This window comes from Labrus bergylta, chromosome 20 (assembly GCF_963930695.1).
Source record: "Labrus bergylta chromosome 20, fLabBer1.1, whole genome shotgun sequence".
In the NCBI taxonomy this organism is placed as follows: Eukaryota; Metazoa; Chordata; class Actinopteri; order Labriformes; family Labridae; genus Labrus; species Labrus bergylta.
Window position 1 is genome coordinate 11,923,412 of NC_089214.1, and position 10,667 is coordinate 11,934,078.

At 38.7% G+C, this 10,667-nt stretch overlaps 1 protein-coding gene across 1 annotated transcript in view; it reads right to left on the bottom strand.

The window, feature by feature from the left end:
* eya1 (EYA transcriptional coactivator and phosphatase 1) overlaps positions 1–9,897 on the bottom strand; it is a 62,302-nt gene extending 52,405 nt beyond the window's left edge. Inside the window, exons 1-2 of the mRNA XM_065948885.1 lie at positions 9,678–9,897; positions 5,076–5,142 (exon numbers count right to left, since the gene is read on the bottom strand). The gene's annotated coding sequence lies outside the window, so the exon portion shown is untranslated. The remainder of the gene's footprint in view (positions 1–5,075; positions 5,143–9,677) is intronic.
* Positions 9,898–10,667: the final 770 nt, after the last annotated feature.

The window sequence follows — 10,667 nt, forward strand, 5'->3', positions numbered from 1 at the left end:
CTACAAGCAAACACTGTTTTACAGCCACAAACAAAACTGGTTTCGGGTTATTATGTAACAATGACAAAGAAAAGCAATGCAGTGCTAGCAGAGAGTGTATGGTCTGTCAAAGCTAACACAATTAATGTCCAAAGAAATGTGTTCAAGAAATGTTATCGCGCTGAGATCTGAGAGGTACACAGTGTTGGTCAATACTCAAGTCTCTGTATCAGAAGAAAAACATGGTCTCTGAATATCTTTCATTTGTATTAAATTTGAAATACGGTTGTTCTGAAAACACCAGGTCAATGTTCATTTTATTTGAAGCGCCACAAACACCAGAATAGTGTCTGAAGGTTATAGAGTGTAGTTAACCCATTAGTTGAAAGTCTGTGCAAGATACTATGACCATTAAGCGCATACAATATTTTATTTAAGGCTTTTTAAAATAACATGGGGTTAACTGGTTGCGTCATGTTTTCTGTGGATGATTTTTTTCTAGATTGTAATAAACTTTAAGACTTTAATTATTTAAAATTAAAACCCTAATAAGGTGGTTATATGGGTTTAATAGGGAGTTTTTATTTATTTATTATTTCATAGCTGAATAAGTATTAGACCACATTCTGGACTGGTCAAGACATCTTTTTTATTTCAGTCATTTTAGGAAGTCAGAAATACGTTTAAATTATACAGCAATGTAGCAGACTACAACAAATGATTTAGTCACTCAGATTGCACCAGAATAAACAATAACACTTTGTCCTCTAAAGGTTCAAAAGTGACCAATTATTTGCCACCTCTAGAGATCCTCCACTTAACCACTCAAAGACCATTCACTCTACTCTGTATTGTTTGGGCAGCTCAAGAAAAACAGACATGTATGACAACTTTGCAGGAATTACGCACCAATTAAACAGGATAAGTCGTGTTTGCAGGAGCTGCTCAACTGTTTCCTAACACAAACACAGTCCTGCCAGTTGCCTAGCTTCAGGACACAGACTTTGTGTGTTCCTACCAGGTAGGTAATTCACTTATCTGGCCATTGTTCTCTGTTCATCCCTGTTTGAATCACCGGGCTTTGCTGTGAGATTTGCCCAGCTTTAGGAAAAACCTCCACCAAATATAAGCACAGACCTCACAGGGTTTCCTAAAATAAAAGCATGCAGAAGGTTTAGAAGCCTTGAATGTCGGAAATAAGATTCATACCATGCATTTGAACGAAACATGCACAAATGGACTGTCACCGATATTCAATATCTAACTGTGAAGAGAAGCTGTACATCTGTAGATTCATTTTGCATCATGAATATTTGTCGGACACATGTCTGTTTCGCTGCAATTGAGACTTGTTCTATGTGGTGGTGAGGTCTGACAGGAGGATCACATATGTAGCAACAGCCAGACTGCAGCTGTGGGGTATTTCCACTGCCTATAAGCACCTATCTATTAGTGGGCTTCAAGAAACCTGTCAAACTGTTACTGCACATTTATTAACACTTAGATGCGACAATTCTTTATCAGACAAAAGGCCTGCAGATGTTCTAATCTACACAACATCTCCCGTTTCTTCGCTTACATAAACAGCGCAAGAAGTAGTTTAAAACTGAGCTACCGATAAAAGAGGTTAAAGGAAAATGTTACTTTATAAAAATGTGCCAAACTTACACCTTTATTTAACAGTATAGATATTTTTTTTGGAGGCAATAAATAATTGACATGCTAAAAATATAGCTCTATCACTTTCTGATATGTAGTGTAGGTGTCACATTTGATGTATGTAAACATCTAATCGTTCCTGATATTCTTGAAGGAATCAAGCAGCGGATTACAGTAATTGAAAGTCCATACTGTGACAGAAATAACTGTTCTCACACAGGGGCTAGACCCTCTGGTGCCTTTTGCTGTCTGTTGGCGAGAACTAAATATATTTTCTGCATTCTGAATGGCATTCCTCTCTAACGCATACGTGCCAGGAGTTAACAGTGTGAGAATAAATAACTTTCTCAGCCAAGCCTTGAGACCTGTCAAAGATGGATGCATATCTGTGTTATTTATTAGTTTGTTTGTGTAAATCTATATCAAGTGTATAAGCAGGTGTAAAGAAACGTTCATGTCGTTATTGTAATTTTGTCTTTTATCAGTTTACATTAGTAGTAAGTCTGATAAACTTGCCTTCATACATATTGACAGAGTAATGACCCTTTTGGCAGAGCAACAGGGCCTAATTTTTAAGGATCAAAACACTGAGCCAGAATTATGTCACTCTGACCACCTGTTCCTCCGAAAAACGTCACTGGCCTTAAGTAGTTCCGGCACGCATCCAAAATGTGAACTTCTGAACCGGAGTGCTTACTTTCTCATTTGTGTAGAAGCAGGAGGCGGCAGCGTGTACTGTAGCAACAGCCACTCTAATTTCGTGGTGGTAGAGGAAGGGTTTACATAAGGGATGTGCTGCTCTGTGCCTGTCACTCAACCCGCCTCTGATTGGCAAACTCAAGACTGAGGTTGATGCTGTTTCATGTCAGCTAAAGGCTAATGAGAGATTAAACATCAGTAGCAGAAATACTAAATATTGTTCCAGTATTTCAGAGAACAGGAGTTCACATTTGCTTCTGTGGAAATCACCCACGGAACATTTCCTTTTGGGATAAGTGGAAATAGCGCTCATAATTAGAAGCTTATTCAACCTTTTTCTTTCTTGTTTTATAGAAATCATCTGTGCAGATTAGAAAAAAAACATGAATAACACATGTGGTAATTGTTCGAACCAATGAACACTTACAATATCTACCAAAAATAGCAGAGGCAATCACCTCAGGAAAGACAGGCTTCATTTATTAATAATTGCCTGCGCATTAGTTTTGACAGAGGGTCACAAATATAATAGCTGAGCTCAACAGAGCTAATCCTCCCTCTGTCGGGGGAAAACACTCAACGTTCTGCTGCTAACGCCGTCTTTCTACAACACCAGCTTGCATTGCAGGTGTAGCAGTACAGTATATTTCTTTTGGATTGGAGGAGCTCTAAAATAGCTGTGCAAGCATTTGTGGGCCACACACAGCTGTTAGTGGTGTGGAGCTGCTTACATCATTGGAGTTTATGCCAATTAGCTTTTCTCCCTCTTTGAGCGCGCTCGTCATGAATTAATGACACACATAAAAATAGAAGGTCGTGTGGGCTTGCTCCGACTGGCAATAAAAGTCCAAGAAATTCATGTTTTGTTAAAAGATATGGCCAATATCAGAGTTGACTTTTAAATACAAGTTACTTGAATTTGTGTGTTTGTAAGTTTGTCAAAGAGACAAACTGCTATGATAGCACAGTACATGTTCCTGTTAAATTAAACAGGCTCACTGAGGAAACCCGCCCAGCAGTGGTGCATTATGGGGAGCAGGGAGACCCCCCTGTGATGTCCTTGATGAGGACCCTCGATCCACTCACACTAAAGCCAATGTGCTGACAGTGGGGATCAGGGTGGTCAGAGTTATTCCAGGGGTCCTGCCTCTCAGCCCAGAGCCTGACCTGTACAAGAGGCTGATAAGCCACAGACACAGAGTGGCGGTCTCCACACTGTAAACTACAACCAAACCTGAAGTAATGTTTCAATCTGTGGGCGACAGCAGACAGGAGGGGAGGCAGGCAGGCAGAAGAGGGCACTGTTTTTCTTCACTGTTACACACTGTGAAGTGCAATGACTAAATTATTATCTGATCACCACGAGAAACAGAACCTTTAGCTTTTAAAATTGTACTGCAGCCAGCAGATTTTGAAATCATTAAGTGTTTTTTTTGTTTTTTTTGTTTTTAAAATTGAATTAATACATTTGGATTTATTCACCTTTTATGTTTATGTGGTTACTGCTGGCTGTACTACAAATTACCTTAGCGTTAAAAAAGATGTTCTTGATCCTGATATTTAAATGGAGTAAAACATGCTGTCAGTATATCAAAGAAATGTGGATTTTCAGTCACTTATTGACAGAAAAATCACAATTTTGTTTTAATATAAGAGACAGACCTCTCCCATGTTTAAATATTACATTCAAACATCGTAGCACACCTTCTGAATGAATCTATAACCTCCTGAGTATGGAGGTCAGTCTGTGCTGTAACAGTGAAGAGAAGTAGCCACATACCTCGCTCCATTTGCTCCATGTGTTAAGGTGTCTATCATGTGTGAAACAAGCTATTTTTCTTCAGCCGTGCCTTTTTGACTCGGGTGACATAATGCTTTAGAGAGTGGGGTCTGCTGGTGGGGAACTTTCCCCACACTTACTTTTATACACCTTCATAAGAACAGCAGCCTTTCACACCGAGTTCAGCAGGAAGAGGTAGTAAAAAGAAATGGCCGAGACCTACAGTATTTCATAATTAATGGGCAGCAGTGCGGGGAGAGCGGTCCACGCTGACGTAAAAAGATCAACAACGTGTAAAAGTGATCATTCATTCTTCAGAAAATAACAGAAGGGAGACCTTGTGCCATTTGTTATTCCTTTCACAAGTAGAAAATAGAGCAAATTTGAAATATGCATCAGGCCTTTTTTTTTTTTAAATCTCTGATTGCTCTGCTTTATTTGGAAGTCCTACAGAGCTGCTACTCTGCTTGCTTATACAATTTAATTTGTTACTGAGGTGGTCCCAAGCTCATACAGGGTCACCACCTGCAAGTAGTACTGTAAATTACTTGGTGGGCCTAATTGTCCATGTCCTCTGTATTACTATAAACCACTAGTGCTGTGCTAACTCTATTGTCAGGTACTTAATCAAGGCCACCAGATTTATTTCCCTGCACTAACTCTGGGGACAACCACAAGCAGGGGCCTGAGTAATTGGATCACATTTTGCATCTAAAATTAACCACCTATTCTAAGTGAGATCCAGAGTTTGAAACGATAACAATAATGATATCAACCAATACCTTATGAGGCATTGCCTTTCATTCTGGGAGTTGCATAATGCGTAATAAGCCCAGATGTTGCTCGGACTGACCTCACCTGGGGGGGTATGGTGCCATTATGCCAATCAAACGCTGAAACACTTGATCAGTCACAGGCCTAAAGCAGACCGGAGGAACTCAATTATTCAGACTCTTACCTCACACGGACACAGCAGCAGCAGGAGCCGCAGGAATTAAGGTTAGCCCAGTCCCTCTTGCACGGACCTAATGAAGGAATTGACAAAGGAGACAAATTAATTACTACAGTTAAACTTAGAGAGACAGGGGCATTATTACAAACATACTGAGGATTGAATGTTTCAAAAATGTTCATCAAAAAATCAAGTTTAGCATTTTTCATTCTTTATCAGATAAATTACAGAGGGATCGCTTGTTAAATGAGTTTGGTAAAAAAGAGTTGTGAATGGGCATGAACTGAGAAAAGTAAAAGATTAAGGTCACATTAAATAAAATAGCTGTATTAGAAGTTGTAGTTTTTTCAGTGTTATTTCGGTGTACAAAGACTTAAAAAATAGACAAACAAAATAGACAAGAGCAACAGAGTGAGCGCATAGGATTGTTACTTCTCTTTACATTTCACTCCCAAACTGAACCTCAAACGCTTCAGACACAAACTGATCTAGTTTCAACATTTTACACGTCAACAATGCAGTGCGGCGTACGCAACTGAAACACATTTTGTTTGTATGTTTGGAAAGATGTTGTGAAGGAACAACCGCAACACTTTTACATCATAGATTGACTGTATGGCAAGACTACATTTTACAATCAATAAAGTCATTTAAAAATGCTTTCCGTTCTATTTTCCTCATTCAGTGACTGCATATAGCACTCTGTAATAGAACTCCTTTTTGTCAATGTGAAAGAGTGAGAGCAGTGAGAGCAGAGTGAGCACTGAGCATGCAGAGGGAATGTGGTCTGTGTTGGGATGTCAGAAGCATAATGGCCAGCTGAGTCATAGGTTATAAAAAGCTGTCATTAGGGATTTCTGTCCTCAGCAGCTCATCACACAGAGCTGTGAATTATTTATTACGCTGGAAACTCAAGTGCCCCGTTACTCAAGAGCGCCTGGTTTCCTGCACTTCCCTTTCCTCGGGCTTGTTTAATAAAAGCATTTACTTGTTGTAATTAAAGTCCTTGAGAGGATACCATATATAAATAGGAATTGATTTCATTAATGTAACTGCAGTAGTGACTTTTTTAAGTGGATATAACAAATTATGCCCTCACAGTGTTAGCAACTAATGAGAGGTTTTATACAATGGAAACGTACAATCAAAGTGTTTGTATGATTAGGATGGACCTTATATTTACTTTGCTCGCAGTCCAAATGACCCGCCATTTAACACTCACATTGCATTTATACATTTATCTGATCAGGCTGCATAAGAGTCAAGCCTTATGGAAAGAATTTGAACCTCTTAAAAATGATTTGTAGCATGCATGACATCATGCAGACTACACAGGTGACACTCTCTGTTCTAAAAAAATAAATAAATAAATGAAGATCCACCAAATCAGTTTCACTTCATTTTCTCTCCTCAGTTTTTGATTGCAAAGTCAATGCAAATCAGCTCTGGCATTTTTCCCCAGTCTGTTTTCTTCTCAGTATATGAAAATGGTTAAAAATCCCATGGGTCAGTGAAAATGATCCCTCCACTCCAGTCGCCTGCTCTAAGTCAGCCAAAACATTCCAGACTTCAAAAGGCGGCTTTGCCTACCAGGGCCATTCAGTGTCCCAACCTCCATGGCCCAGGAGGACTTGGTTATTTGGATAAATTAATTTCTGGAGTCTGCCTAAGTTGCAAAAACAACCTCCTGCCTGACAGCAAATTAGTCTAACTGAAAAACCTTAAATGCATAAGGTAAAGGAAACAAAACTTATTTTTTTCTTTGCAAAGAAAATTGGTTTCTGTTTATTACCTGCTCCGCTTGGTTTACGGTTTGATATATTTCTGGAAATTTTATAAAGAGAATAAAAAATATTGCTGAATACATCTGTAAACCTATCTGCTGGCAGGTGAGGAGTTTCAATAGGCAACATCAGCACACAGGCTGTAAAACACACAGGCTGTGTACAATACACAGCTGACAGGCTGTGCACCATAAAACAGACTGATGATAAAGTTTAACAACTGTCAGTGGTATGGGGAAAAAATATAATAAAATTGAAATCTGTTGAATATTTGGGCGTTTCTGAAAGAGATAAAAAAAAAACAACTTAAAGCACAGACTGTGAAAATTGGGAAGAAAAATGGTTACGGAGGGAAAATTATGCAAACAGATGAAGACAATCCAGAATTAATGGTCCGCAACATTTTCAGGCACTCGAAGAGCTGTCCAAGGACACCATAGGGGAGACTGCATGGCCCCAGTAATTGGAGGAGCATGTAACTTCAAAAGTGAGGAGAACAGACTGGAGAACTTCCCTCTGAAGTCAAGTCTTAAAGAAAACGTGAAGCACATGTACAGTATTGAAGGGAATCTGGTACATGTGTGAATGAAAATTGTTCTATTCATTGCTGCAGACATGATACACTGCAGTGTTCCTGCTGTGCTACCACACTTTTAAAAGCCAAGTGAATTCAGACTTTGGTTCTTAAGGTCACAGCTGTTCCAGCTCAGGTCAGAGATTGAAAATGTGAAATGCAGCATAAAGAAAAAAAAAAAACTGGGTCAAAACAAAACAAGGCATTCCCAAAAGCAAATAAAAACCTCTATAAAATATATCATTCAGAGGATGTGACATCACCCTAAGAAAAACAAACAGCCTTCAAATGAAATAACCGTAAGTCACATTAAATGTGTCATTTATAAGCTTATAGATTTGGACTATGTTCCCCTTCTTTCATAAAATGGATGATATTTCTTCAGGGCAATCCAAGTACAGGAAAGGAAAAATGGGGCCTTGTTAGATAACAGTTTCATTGCAATATGAGAAGAAAACGATATAGGTAGTAATTCAAAAATTATAAGCTGATTAATCAGTTAGTGGTTGAAAAGAAAATAATGTTTCATTCAACAATAAAAAAACCAAAATGTCATGTTGGTCTTTAAACATAAAAACTGTGCAAATGCCATGTTGGCCTTTGCTAAAATATGGTGGGCGTTTTCTGACATTTTATTAAACAATTTATCAATGGGGGGAAAAAAAATCCTATGATTAATCTCCTATGACTATAATCTGCATAGCAACCTCAATTAGTACTGGTGGGGTGACTGGTGAGCGACCAGAGGGATTTTTGTGCAAGAATTGAAGCTGCTTCCTGCTCTTTCTGCTGGCAGGTATCGTTTTTGTCACTTGTTTGCCAATAATGTGGATATGTCCAATTACACATAGACAGAAACTGTCATTATAGCGTCACTTTCTGTTCCTTCGTCTGCCATTTCATCTTCATCCTTTTTTAAGTCATGTCCTACCTCCTGAGATTCCCCACCGCCCAATCCCGCTGGACAGAGAAAGTCCTCCTTCTGTTTGGTGCATGTGTGAACAGAAAGTAAATAAGATTGCAGGGCATCATGTCCCGAAAAATCTGCTACTTAATTCAGCCAAAACTGAGCAGTGACCTCACAATAAAGCTGCATCAGGTGCATCAATTCGGCAGCTTCTTGATTTGACATGTAGACACTGGAGCACTACTAATAACAAACTTTTTTTGTGTAAGAAAAAACACACTTAATATAGAACAACCAGCATTAACAGTTGAGCCGCTGTTTCTTAGTGCTGCATTGCTACATGGCCTCCTTCTGCAACCTAGACTGTAATCATGATGGCATAACTTTGACATAACCTACACTTCTGTCTTGATGATGTGCTTCAGCTATACATCATGAAAATGAGTCCAAGTCAGGAGAAAATGAAAACAAACTGTATTATATTGGAATGGGAAAAGCAGAGGGGAACACAATCTTTCCAAGGTCTTTTGGTCTGAGGGAAGAACACCATGCATGCTTGATTCAATCCAACATACACCGACTGAGGAGAAAATGTCCATTTTTAACCTGTTATCCATCACTGTCAAGTGTGGTGCACAGTGAAAGAGGAAGCAATTAGACAGAAAAATGACTGCAGCCCGGGGCAGAATGAATGAGAGTAAAACCCAGGTACAACTGATGTTAACTTAAGGCAAACGATATTTTGATAAATGTTCTGTATGCAACTCCTACTACCTGCATTGACCTATTTTGGGGAGTGAAACATGTTAATCTTACCATATGCTACTGAAGGAAAATATGAGACAACATATGCAATAGAATGAAGGCGCACTCATAGGCTTGCTTTAATAAAGGATTATGTTCACTGTTAGGTATGCTCAGGTAAAGTGCTCCTAATTCACTCTAGCACCCAAGAAAATGACCCTTCCATTTTAATCTTTAAATATAATCTAAGGAACCTTTACAGACTAAGAATAATTTACAAAAACATAATCAACTCAATTGTATTATTTGGGTTCAAGTTTAGTTGTTATTTGTTCAATGTATTTCTCATCCTAACCATTTTTAATATATCACTGCGGATGGATACATGGTGTATCAATCCGTCAGACACAGCTACTACTAGATCTATGATTTATAGTCCCTCTCTATGTACTGCTGTCTCCGCCCATTTTGAAAAACGGCACAACACCACGCTGTCAAACTTCAGCACTTACGCAACATTACACTAGGTAGGTGGACGAACACGAATTAAACAAGTAGACCTGATGTACGTACACTCGTGTCTTTAGTGCGAACCTTACCGTATCACCGCTGTCACCACATGCAACAAGTCTCTCTCTCCATTAAATTTCACGTCTTCCAACACGTCAGCGACTGATGCTTTTTCTGTCCACGCCTGCAGGAAAACGTGTTCCTGAAAATAAACACCAACGCAAACAGCTACATGGGCATGGAAAGCGTTTCAGTGTCCGTCCTGGAACCCGAAAAGTTTTGCGGAGCTGCGGAATCGGAAGGTTACAGTGAATTGACAAACTGGATGCGCATGCACGTGTGCGCGCGCGCTGCCCACCGGTATCAAATGTGTGAGGCACGAGATCAACTTTACACCCTCTGTTTTGAAGTGGTCCACTGTTATCGTTAACAGGTCTTATTGCAGTGTCATACATTTTTATTATATCTTACTGTAGCTTTCAGATATTGTAGTTTAAAAACAGTTACTTCAAGACTTTATTTATTGTTTCTTAATATTTGATTTAATAAACCCCCTAATCCCCCTTACAAGTCTTATGGATGCTGAGTTATTTTGGTCCTGTAATATAAAAGATTTCATCTTTCTATATTTCTCTGGATATGAACTACAGCGCCACCTATAAGTACCTCTACAGTCATGAAGGTTGTTAAATGAGCTTCTTTTGAGATTAAACTATTTCGAGGATAAATTAGACACAACAAAATATGTTTCACCTCTAATGGTTGTATGTCTCCAATATAATTTTATGCACACACAAAAGAAGTCTAGGCCCAATGCTTAAGTTAAGTTATTGTTTAAATTTACTTAAAGGAGGATTATCCTACTAAACTTTTTTAAAAGTGCACATGCAGAGGGTAAAGTAAAATGAATTTGAAATGACCAACAACAATGATATGTTGTATACAATAAAAGTTGTTTTCTGTAAGTGTTTCGGGAGTTTTAAGTTTTTTAATTGACTAGCAAACTAATACAGTAAAGCCAACACTTTGAAGCACATTGGAAAGAAAAAAGAAAATTCCAGTTTTAGTATAACAGCTGA